Below are 12,339 nucleotides of genomic sequence, written 5' to 3' on the forward strand. Positions count from 1 at the left end.
AGAGGTGGATCAAGCTGCAGTTATTTTTTTCCAGAGTTGGTGGAGACCAAAACAGAGCAAAAAGGGAGGGTGGATTTTGTATGCACATTCATCAGTTGCCAGAAACACAACTTGACATACATGCTAACGCTGCTTTGTGTTAGACGTGGACATAAACACCTGTTTCCTAACATGTTATCCCCAAGTGAAAAGAACAGCTTAATGCAGCTTAAAATAATGAGGGGTTCACATTTATTAGCATTAGTTGTGTCTCCTTTATGTATAGCACATGCAATTTTCTGTTATACATAATGGCCTGCAATACTCAGTATTATAACAGATATTATCTGTTACAAATACTGGTATAACACGAGTTCCCCTGCCATCCCCAAAAAGAACAGTTTATATTACTTTCGAGTGTGGTGAATCAAAGCAGGCTGAATCTGGACCCCAAAGTGAGACTGGAATGATTAACAGCCCTTTTGAAGGTGGCTCTACTCTTTCCACAGCCAAATGCATGATTTTTCGCTTTGCAATACATATTGAAGTCGGAAGTGTTACCTAGCTCGGGAGACGTGAAGCCTGGGTAGCCTGGCTTGTGAATGCTTACATTTCAAATACTGGCGAGTGTATGAAATTATGCAGTATGTGTAGTGTTTTGAGAAAAAATAACATTTCTCTTTATAATATGCTGGCCATTTGTATTTTTAAGATATTTCTCTTTATAATATGCTGGCCATTTGTATTTTTAAGATACATTTCCCTGGAAGTAATTGTGATGTGTTGGTCCCGAACGAGCCGGTTCAAAGAGCCAGCTCTTTTAAGTAAACGATGGGAGTCGGCTCCCGTCGGTCCGCAAGCCGTTCTTTTTTCTTTCTTTTTTTCTTTTTTTTCTTTCTTTTTCTTTTCTTTTTTCTTTCTTTTTTTCTTTTTTTTCTTTCTTTTTCTTTTTTTGAAAACTTTTCTCTTTAGGAAAAGTACCTGCAGGCACAGCAGGCATTGGCTACGGGTGTCACATGCATGCTGTGCAACCAATCATGTGAGGATTGACAAGGAGCATAACACCAAGCAGGCAGGGGCGACAGGAGACAAGAGGAGGGAGACATGCTGAAGGAGAGACAGGAGTGTGGTGCAAAGATATATTATTTTTTACACTATACCAAAAACATTTTGGTTTTATTTGTCCAGATGTCAGTGGTGGGCATTAACAAAGCACATTTACTTGAGTGCTGTTATTTAATTTCTCTTTTTTTCAGTACTTTGTGTGTGTGTGTGTGTGTTTACTGTATATAAATATAAAAAAATAAAATGTCATTAGCTGTCCTTTTTTTAAATTTCTATGCTTAGGTTTTTATAGGCGTTTCTATCTGCTTTGCTTTGTGTAGCAGAGTGGTTCTTCAAGCAAGTTAGTGCATTCATTGGGTGGTTTCAGAGTTACAAGGGATTTTACAACTGTAAATGCAGTTGGCTACAGCAAATTATTGAAATTCAAGGGATATATGTGTTCAGATACAAATCACAAGTCAAAACAGCGCTAAATTTGCCTTATTAATTATAAAAAGTAAAATGAAGAGCCATTTGGGAGCCGAAAGAGCCGGCTCTTCTTGGTGAGCTGAGCCAAATGATCCGGCTCACTAAAAAGAGCCGGAATTCCCATCACTAGGAGGTAATATTTTGTGTGTGTGATAAACTCGTTTAAGTCTCTCAAAGCTCACAGCTCTTTCTTTTCTCCACGAGTCTTATTATCCCACAGGGAAAAGGACTGTTTAATGCTAAGTGCCAATTACTAGCACTCCAAGGTGAGCAGGCCAAGCTAGCCCACACTCTGTCTGTACTTTCTCTTCAGCAGGAGACAAGCCTCCAGCCCTATGACCAGACGCACTCTGTCTGTCACTCTGTCGTTCTTTTTCACACTGTCATCCCTCCTTCCTTCCCCTCTGTCTCTCTCCACACTGCTCACAAGCTCAGCTTTTTACATGCGTTCAGCTGTTCACCATCAGATCTTTCTCTCCTTTAGGTTGATGTCTCTCTCTCTCTCTTTTTTCTTTCCGCCTAAGAATGATAGAGTGTTCATTTGAACGCACTGGAGCATTGCTGTAATAGAATATATCCAGGAACTGTGCACGTGTGCACATATGCGTCTGTGTTTTTGTTTCTGTCTTTGTCTCTGCTGGTCTTTATGCATGCTGGCGGCGTGTGTGCATTCAAGAGGATCTGACGTATTGCAGGAATAGCAACTTTCTCTCCATTCTGTGTGTGTGTGATACAGTGATACAGAGGCCGTATGCTTTCCCTCAGCGATCAAATCAAATAGGCCCTCATCTCCCAGCGAAGCTCATTCAAAAAACGACAGCGGTGATTGACAGGTGCCGTGGGCGCTGCATGCACACACAGACGCACAAAACCACAACTCAGATTTATCTGTCACAGCGAGACAAAACAGCATGGCTGTGAGTTAGATCTCGGCTTGGCTTGCATTATGCATTCAAGCTTGTGTGTACAGTCATGAGCGCTAAAGAGAGGAAGGGGGCCAGATCTACTTAGAAGGCGTGACATCGGTGATTTGCAGCATTGGGATCCAGGTCTCCTCTTGACGAGCATGGCCTTTGTTTCCTGTTTCTCACTAGACAGGATATGACCTTGTTCAAGGGAAATTAGGAGCCTCGCCCTCCTGGTAATAAAACAATATTGTCGCTATGTGAGTATGAATACACATAGGCGCGCACCCACATCTACACACAGCATTACCAGAAGAAGAAAAAAAGACAACTGAGCCAGTGTGAAAGTGTGTGGGTGTGAAGTGAAACTGAGATTGATAAATGCTCTGTGCTCTGCTGCAAGAACAGTGAGATAATACCTCCGGACCTGCATAACCACCGGTGTGTGCGTGTATGTGTGCTGGATGGTGGAGGTTATTTAACTTTAACAGTGGACATTGAAAGCAAATTAAAGTCACCAAGATACATGATGTGTACACCCTGTAAATGCACAAGTACAAGGGAGGTGGAGAGGCAGGGATGAACTGGAAAGGGGGCTAAAAAAAAAACAATAACTTTGGGACCAGTAACTGAGTTTTTTGGCCACTTAGGAGTAGTGGAACCCAGCTAAGAGCACAACAGTAACATATAAACTTTCTGGTGAACTTGTTAGTAAAATGCTGCTACAGCTGACACAGAGTGGCATTAGCATTTATTTGGAGTCATATTTGTGGCCACCTGGTGAATGAAAGTGTAATATTCTAATCTTCTGCAGGCCGTTAAACCAAAACAACATGCTGAAAGGTGCCAAAATGCTCTATAGCACTGAGGGGACTTGCAGATTCAGGGGATGATACTCTGTCTCTGATGTAATATGGCCTACTTATAGTGATGAACCCACAGTCATTTTAGCCATAGTTAATTATAAAATATTGATTAGTGCAAAATTAGCCTCATTATTTAAACTCTATGTTGGGTGTGTTGAAAGGCAGAAGTGCTAATGCACAACATTTATAGCCTAGTCATTTGTTCAGACTCATGTGGCATATCAGTGGTTAATTTCATGACATTTCTTGCCATCATAAGACACAGATTTGAGCTAATCTTAAATTGTGGATTGGGAGCTTTTCTGTGAGCCCTGCTCTTGGAACAGAAAATCCAGGATTTTTCTAAATTCTGGATAAATACATCTGGTTAATTCTCTAATCCTTCTTTCTGGACTATCACCCTCACCCCAATCCACTGATTTGTCTCAATGATCTTCTCCCATTTTTCTTTTTCTATCTGCTAATTCAGACCCGTGTGTGTTTATGCCTAAAGAAACAAACATACACACTGGCACTGGTAGTGTTTTAAGCCAGCTTCTAATGTTGTGTTGTATATCTCTAATGACATGGCTGTGACAATAGAGGGAATAGATAAATACTGTACAGTTAACTCTGCATGTGGTCAAGTAAAACGTGGAATTTGGTGCGCCGTGGGATTTATTATACCAGCTGTGCCAAGTTTGTTAACGCAAAGCATAGAAAACAGTAAAAGAAAACCACCACTTGTTGAAACAATGGAAAAAAAATGAAGTTTTTGGATATTCAATTTTGACTCTGACTACTGAGAGAATTTGCATTTGTTCAAATAAAATAGCTCTACAATGGCGCGTAGTTTCAAGGCAAACTGATCATTTTCATCTTCGTTTTACAGCCGCTCTCGTCAAAATCTTTGTGCTATTTTCATTTCCAGAGCACAGCACCGAATCCTCCCCTCAGATCTTTGTAGGATAAGAGAAATCGTCTAGTCTGACTCCCGTTTAGTGATTTTCAAATACAGAAAACATGCAAGGAGCATTGAGATGCACATAAAATTTGACTCAATATGCCACTGGTCTGCCTTTTAACTCTCCCACACTGTGTAGCAGAATAACTCAGACTCAGCCTACCTGGGGGAGGCATTGATCTCACAACCAGAGGTTGAGAGAGAAAGAACAAATCAGTGCGTGTGTGTGTGTGTGTGTGTGTGTGTGTGTGTGTGAAAGGTAGAAAGAGAGACTGAAAAAGGTGAGGAAGAAAGGTAATTCTCTTTGCAGTAGAAACAGAAAAATAGAGAACATAAGAGACACGAATGGACAGAGGCTGAATAAACCAGTGGACTACAGACAAGTGAGGAAAGTAGAGCTATGGATACATAAGCAGTAAAGAAACAATAAGAGAAGTATCCAGCAAACACATTTTTTCATCATATCTCACCATCCATTTCAGATCACTATCACAACAGGTTATTTTCAGACCTGTCAGCTTTGCGAACATTTGCATATTTAGCTGTTTCAAACACACTTGATGCGTTAATGGATAACAACGCAAATGATTAGTTATGTGATCACAGGTGAAGCCCTGCAGAAAATAAGTCTTCTAAATCATACAGGTGCTTCTTCCTGTGATCATATCATCCACATAGCAAACTGCATCAAACATTCAATGATCTATTTTCTATAATCACTTACCCTTATCAGTATCAGGAGGGGCTGAGGCCAATCCCAGCTAAAATTGGGCAAGAAAGCAAAGGAACACCCTGGACAGGTCACCAATTCATTACATGGCTGACACATACTGTAGGAACAAACACTTATTCACATTCCTATAGGCAATTTAGAGTCACCAATTAACCTGTATTGTATGTATGTCTTTGGACTGTGGAGAGAACCCACACAGACATGAGGAAAACATATAAACTCCACACAGAAAGGCCCCAGCCACAAACTCTCCAACCACAGCACGGTGGTTAGCGCTGTCGCTGTGAGGTGAGCGTGGCGCTCTGCATCGACCATGCATGGCTAAATACATGACATGGGCCAATAATGGCATGTCTTTCATGACAGTTACTTATTAACTAACAGGAAGTCTGTGTGTTTCTGTATGATTAATACACACCTTGCAAGGCCACGTTGTTAGGCAGTGCTGTCAAATGGGCCACTTAAAAGATTTTTAATTGCTTTTCACAAAAAAAAAAAAAAAAAAAAAAAAAAAAAAAAAAAAAAAAAAAAAAAAAGAATTACTTGTCTCCTTGTCCTTGGTCTGAAACATAATAGTTCTCATATTCAAAAGCAAGTTACTCCATTACAGAGTGGGCATCAATAATCACACAGAGGGGAAATGCCCTTGGTAGTGAACACCAATTCTCTCCTCCACTTTAGTGAAATCTGTAAAGCTATAGAGGAGCATTGATGTATAGAGGTTCTTACCTGATTCCTTTGCACACTCAGAGTTTGTGTGAAGCCAGTGAAGACTGTAGGTAACTCAGCAGGGTCAACAATATTTCAAATTTAGTCCTGTAAACAGCATATTACATTTGGATATTCCGAATGAAGCATTTTCCACATTTTCAGGTATTATTCAACCTGGACCTGATTTTGCCATTATTTTGTATGATGGGGGCAACAAGTAAATTGAATTTGGTCCAATATTGACTGAGAGTGCTGCAGCCTGCAGACTGTAAATGTGCTACAATGTAATCGTTGTGGACAATTGCACACCTTCACATTACATCCATTAAAAATAACTTTTTTGGCTCAGATTGTTTAACATTACTGAAAGGACCCTACATAAAAATGTGACATACCTTTTACTTACTATAGTTTGTGAAATCTCCTCTGTGGGCATAGAATCACAACATAGGGTCACAGTTCCAGCTGGACCACCAGCAGTCTCCAGAACTTCGCAGCCTTGCAACAGCTCTTCCTGTTGTCCCTCCAGCCATTGGAGTTGTCATCTGCATTGTCAAAATCAGCTAAATATTCAGCAGTAATGTTAAATATTTCACATAACACTAAGCTACGCTTTCCAACGCAACAACTTCTACCCAGCCGGTGCATTGCTATGCTCACATTTCAACTGTTGACAATGTTGAAGTCTCGAAACGAGACACACAGCATATCAGCTCAAAGAATTAGAAAATGTTTAATTCTTCTGTAAGGTTGTGTTCTCAGACAACAGATAATTATCTGATTCAGTCAGTAGCAAAAACAAGGATGCATTTTGGTGGAGCACAATAGACCTTTTTCACAGCAGCCATTTTGACATAAAATAACAGGGTCAACGCAGGTGTTACCGGTAATAATAATTAAGGTTTCGTTCCATTCAGGTCAAACAGAGTCAGGGTGCTGCTGTTGTGCAGATTGGCTCTGCTGCAATAAATGGAACAGGACCCTCATTAGTATCATTGGAAACAACTGTGTTGACCCGACTATTTCATGTCAAAATGGCTGCTGTAAAAAAGGCTGGGGTAGAGATAGACGCACAAAACAAAAGCCCACATTTATGTTTGGATGGAGAAACACACCAACTTTTAACATTATGACAGTCTTGGACGTGAACTGCTTGTTGGATATTGCACTGCCAATCTTTTTATCATCTTAGTGGAAATTACTGGAATATTCATTTTCATTAGCCGTGCAAACAGCTTAGCAGGGATATTTTCTTTTTCTGAATATTTTGTGTAAGTAAACATAGTCACTGATGGACTCAACAGCAAACTTCACTACACCCAGAAAGTCATTCCTTACCAACAAGTGGAATGTGTTGGACACTTTTTGCAAAGATATATGCTATGAAGATGCAAGCCAAGAAAATGTTCTCTTCAGTATTGCCAACTTGCATGGAGCCTTCTTTATTCTCCACTAGAGTGAGAGGGGAAAGGTCCAGGCTGATGGAGACTGGCCAGGTAGAAAAAAAAATCCCCTTCATTGTGCACTGATATCACAGTGAAATGCCTGACAGACACAGCACAGCTTTTGCTCACTTCATGAAAATATCTGAATCTAACAAAGAGTCAAATGTTCAGTTGTAGAAAAAGCATTACTTAGACTAATTGAGGAAACGTTGTGCCAGACAAGGACATGTCACTCTGTAATCTCTCTTGCCATCTGGCCATCTGCACTGACTTAAGTCTTTCATCATGTACATGTATACTAAAACTCAAAGAAAGAAAGAAACCTAGAATGGCAGAGAAATTACTGTTGTCCAGGAAATCTCTGATATCAGGTTTCAAGGATCACTAGAATCACTACAACAAAGTCAAATTATAAAAGTCTATAAGAAGAGACGGTTGGAAAATGTATCATTATCCCTATTTGTACGATTTATTGCAATGAGACTACGAAAGACACATGCTAGACACAAAATGCCTGGAGGAGACTATGATAGCAAGCTGTTTCGCCCAAACGTCGAATATGGCCATTTTAGGAGCTACATTGACACTTTTCCTCCAGATGCAGTTGCACAAGATATTGCATGACCTAGTTCATTTGAAGCATACTGAGACCTTAAGGGAGCTGCTGCAACACTGATGCCATAGTAAGACTATCATCATCAGTTTACTTAAGTATATACGTAAGCATCTCTGTCAATGATAAATCTGGAACAGGAGCTGGCAAGTCAATTAGGTAATCCCTGACTGCTTTGCCCTGGAGTGAATCCTAGTCCTAAAACTGATCTATAATGGTTGATAACAAAGATGCAATTTTAAGTGTGTTCATGTAATTTTTAATTCAAGGAGATGCTGAGGTAAATGTCTAAAGATAAGCATTTCCAGAGTAAAACTTGTGTTAAATACACTCTGTTAAAAGGGCCCTCCACCAATTTTTAATGTGAGATTCAGAGTACAGTCACCCTTTTGAATCTTTCAAGTCAAATGCTTTAAGATATTTTAAAGACATTAACACATATAAACCCCTCAAAATGTTTTTTTGCTAGAATAGGTAGAGAACCCTAATGTTTGTTATCATTCGGCTTGAATCAATGGTGTCTACACCACAGTGCCTCAACCCACTGGCTTTCTGGTGGTGGCACAACCTGCAGTTCAGTTCTTTAATGTGACGCTCTTATGGCATACATTTGACTTCCACCTTTGATAACCACATCTGAAACTTATTTTCTTCCAAGAACTGGTCTCTTCACCTTGGCTCATCAATAGCTTGTGTGAGTTCACTCCGAAAAAAATTGGGCCAAAATGCATTTCAATTACATAGAAAATTTCTAATCATAGGTTTAATATAAATTAACTAATAAACTTAATGTGAAACAAGTAACAATATTTATGTAATAATACTAATAAACGCAATGTGCCTCCACTACACAGTAGTGTAGTAGTAGCCAGGTTTATGCATTCAGTATTAATAAAGCCAATTTGTTTGCTCAAACCCAACAAGCAAAAAATGAATGCAGTCATTTGGAGTTTATTAGTACTATTACATAAATCTTATAACTTGCTTCACATTAAGTTTGTATCTCTAGGTTAATCAAACAAATACACACTATTGGATGTTTTAGGCTTCTGTATGTGGCCAATTTACAATAAATTAATGACAATTCCTAACTTTAATTAACATTGATTTTATTAAAGGACCTTTTTAAGACGCACAGGAACACTGTTATAGTATCTACTATATATACTTGCCTCTTTAAATTCTGTACTCAACAGCATGCTTATGAGAAAATGCAGTGTCCACCAAAGTTAGAAAGAGAATACTATGTACGAATGAAATGTTTGCTGTTCCCACTGAACCTGAGGACACAGGCTAAGAACCATAACTGCTCAACAAAGGGTCAACCATCGTGAGTAACTGCTTTTTCCACAGCTGAATAGTCTATAGAGACCGAGAGGCCAAAGAAGATAGCGACTTTTGACTTTGACAATCCCATTACTGGGTCATTGTCAAAGTATGACAAAGCAAAGCAAATATACACTGAAGAGCCGGAGGAGAGAGTTGGTGAGCAAGAGATTGGGTGGGGGCAAACAGAGAAAGAGAGTCATACGAGGGGGTATGGAGAGAAGCAGAGGCTTCCCCTGTCACCATCTGTAGTCTTGTGGAGAGCATAAATCCTGCTATCTGTGTCATGCATACTGTACTGCTGCTGCCACTGCATCAGAGATCATCAGCACACGCGCGCGCGTTCGCACACATACGCGGATCATCAGCACGCGCACACTCCCACACAGACAGACACGACACACTTAATGTCTTCCACCCCTCTTAGCCCCATCTGTCTACGTCTGTTCCTCTGCTCCTCCTTCTCAAGCACACATAAACACTGTTGTCACTGTGACAGATACAAACAAACATGGAAATACACACCAGCAAGTGAGAATATCGATGCACGCACGTGCACACACACACACACACACACACACACACATACAGATACAGGCACATACATTGCCAGCTTTCACAACATTCAGGCAGATTGCCTTTCTCATTTTTGTTCCCAGTTTTTGCTCCTGTCCATTTCCCTGTCCTTGCCTTATTTCCTCATTCATCTCATCCGTTGTTTAATATTTCCTCACCTCATTAACATCAGCGTCACAAACAGCACCTTTAAGTCTTTTCATCATCTTCTTTTTCTTCCATTTCCATCCTGTCTCTCCCTGTCTTTCCATCGATTTGGCCCTCCTCCCTCAGTGTCCACCATTCTGCCAGATTCAACTAATAAAAACCTTGCTGAATGCCTACAGGGTAAACTTGTTTCCTGTTTAGCCTGTTTATTGAAGTGGCAAGCATGGGATAATCCCTCCTTTTTTCCTCTTTACATCTCTGCCTCCTCATTTCTTCTGTCTTTTGTGTTCTGTCTGATTTATTGCTCTTTCCCATTCAGATCGTGTCTTACTTCTGCAATTTCTTTTATTCCTGCCTTCATTTGTGCATTTTTTCCCCCTTCACCTTCTTTGTATTGTGATCATCCTTTTATTTTTTTAAAACCCCGTCTCTCTGCGATCTCAGTGCCTCCCACTCCCATCATGTTTTTCTTTTCATCTTTACCATTAACTCCTAAATTTTCAATCTACCCCCTTCCTTCCTGTCCCGTCTTTTAAATCCTGCCCACCTTTTCCTCTCATCCTCTCATCCTTCGCTTCTTGTATACATTCCCTCAATTCCATCTCTTCTCTCCTCTCTTCTCCTTTCCTCCCTTTGCAACAGCAGATCAGGGAGATTTACATTCAGCACCATGGACAGCTGCTCACACACAGAGAAAACAAAGAGTTGCAGTGCCACCTGTTGGCCAACATCAGCACTACACATATATGATGGTGGGGGAGGAAAAATAGATTGTTTTACTTATAACCGAGGACAGATAACTTCCACATGCTCATACATATGTGAATAAGGCAAAACGGTCATACGCCTGTGCCCACGAAAGTCAACTTAGAGAGGACAAGCTTTAATTCTGAATACTACATAGAGAAGATTCTGCTGGGAGATCTATGAGAGAGGTTAAGCTGGCAGGCCTCGGGGTAATGGCAACCATATATTACCCTGTAGTTTCATTCCACTACATGTCGGGCCTCATAGATGCAGTGCAACTGCGAGGCGGTTGAGCCAGAATGGGGATCTCAAGTCTCATTCCGTTCATGGCAGCCAAAGGGAGGAAACAATAGCATCTGCTCTCCTCTGAGACAAGGAATTTAATCACAAGCAGAGCCAAGGTAAGATTTGAATGTAAAGTAGCAGAGTGACGGTTTCTATGCGTGTGTGTGCGTTACATTAGGATGTGTGTATAAAAAGGAATAGAGATGTTTATGTTGGCATTTGAACTAATAGGAAATGTCGACAAGGGAGGTGGATGATACTCATACTTAGTGTGTGTGCGTAAGTGTTGGCACAGTGGAGGTGTTTGTGTGTGTGCTCACAGTCATGACTGACACTAAAAAGTTCAGCAAGTCACACACAAACAAACACACACATTTGTCTACGCAAACACACACAGGGGCACTGATCCACTGTAGGGATTACCGGTGATCCATGACTGGGCTCACACTGGGCTCTACTGGTTTGTGTCTCAGTGTCCCATCCTACTGGGACGCCAGTTTGTGCGTGCGCGCGCACACACACACACACACACACACACACACACACACACAGTATGTTTTACTGTGAAGTTGTTTGTGTTTATGTGTGTATTTTTGAGAGACCAAAAAGAAGTAGAAGAAGACAGGAAAGAGGAAAGGAGGGGAGAAATCAAAGCAGAGCGGTGGCAAAGAGAAAGAAGGGAGAGACGCAGACAAGAAATTATGCCATCTTTCTCTTTGTCTCCATCCTTCCCTCGTTCGCCCACACACAGTAGTAAGTACAACGATCACAGAAAGGTGATCTCAAAGCTTAGCCAGTCAGAAGAAAGAGCCAAGAGAGAGCCACAAGAAAAAAATACAGAGACAGAGAGAGCTTTGGTTAACCTGTCTCCAGTTTTTACGTTTATAGAAATGAGCAGCTTTTTAACGAGAGCGTGGAAATTAATACATTAATACAACATACATAATGGGCACCCAATTACATACAATTTACAATACTGACAACCAGTTTCTTAATGTATCTTCTTAACATTTTTGAATAACTTCTCATCATCCAAGCAGCTTTTGGTTTCTTATTCCCACCAGTCAGTCCATCTATCTCAGTAATCAAAATAATCTATGACTTCAGAGAAAATATGACCTTGACAAATGAAAAGCAGCATCATGGACTGACCATAATCAAGTCTGTTAGGTAAAGGAGGTAAAATGAAAACTACTGATATCAAGGGGTTTAATTTGAGGAAGTGAATACATGAGCACGCACACACACACACACATATGTGCCTCCCACACACATCTAAGTGCAATATGCATAAATAAACACAAAAACAATTCTAGGGACCCACACATGCTATCATCCATACATACCTTCCAACAGGATATAAATAGACAAATATAAATACAGTAGAAAACAGTTTAGAGAGGAGAGCAGCCTTAGATCTGCTGTTAGCTACAAGAATCAAAAGAGAGCGAAGCAAAAGTTCACTTACATTGAGACACCCTTTGGTGAGGTTAATTACATATAATTTCAAGGGTAATATGGCACGAATAA

The sequence above is a fragment of the Larimichthys crocea genome, chromosome X (genome assembly GCF_000972845.2).
Source record: "Larimichthys crocea isolate SSNF chromosome X, L_crocea_2.0, whole genome shotgun sequence".
Classification (NCBI taxonomy): domain Eukaryota; kingdom Metazoa; phylum Chordata; class Actinopteri; family Sciaenidae; genus Larimichthys; species Larimichthys crocea.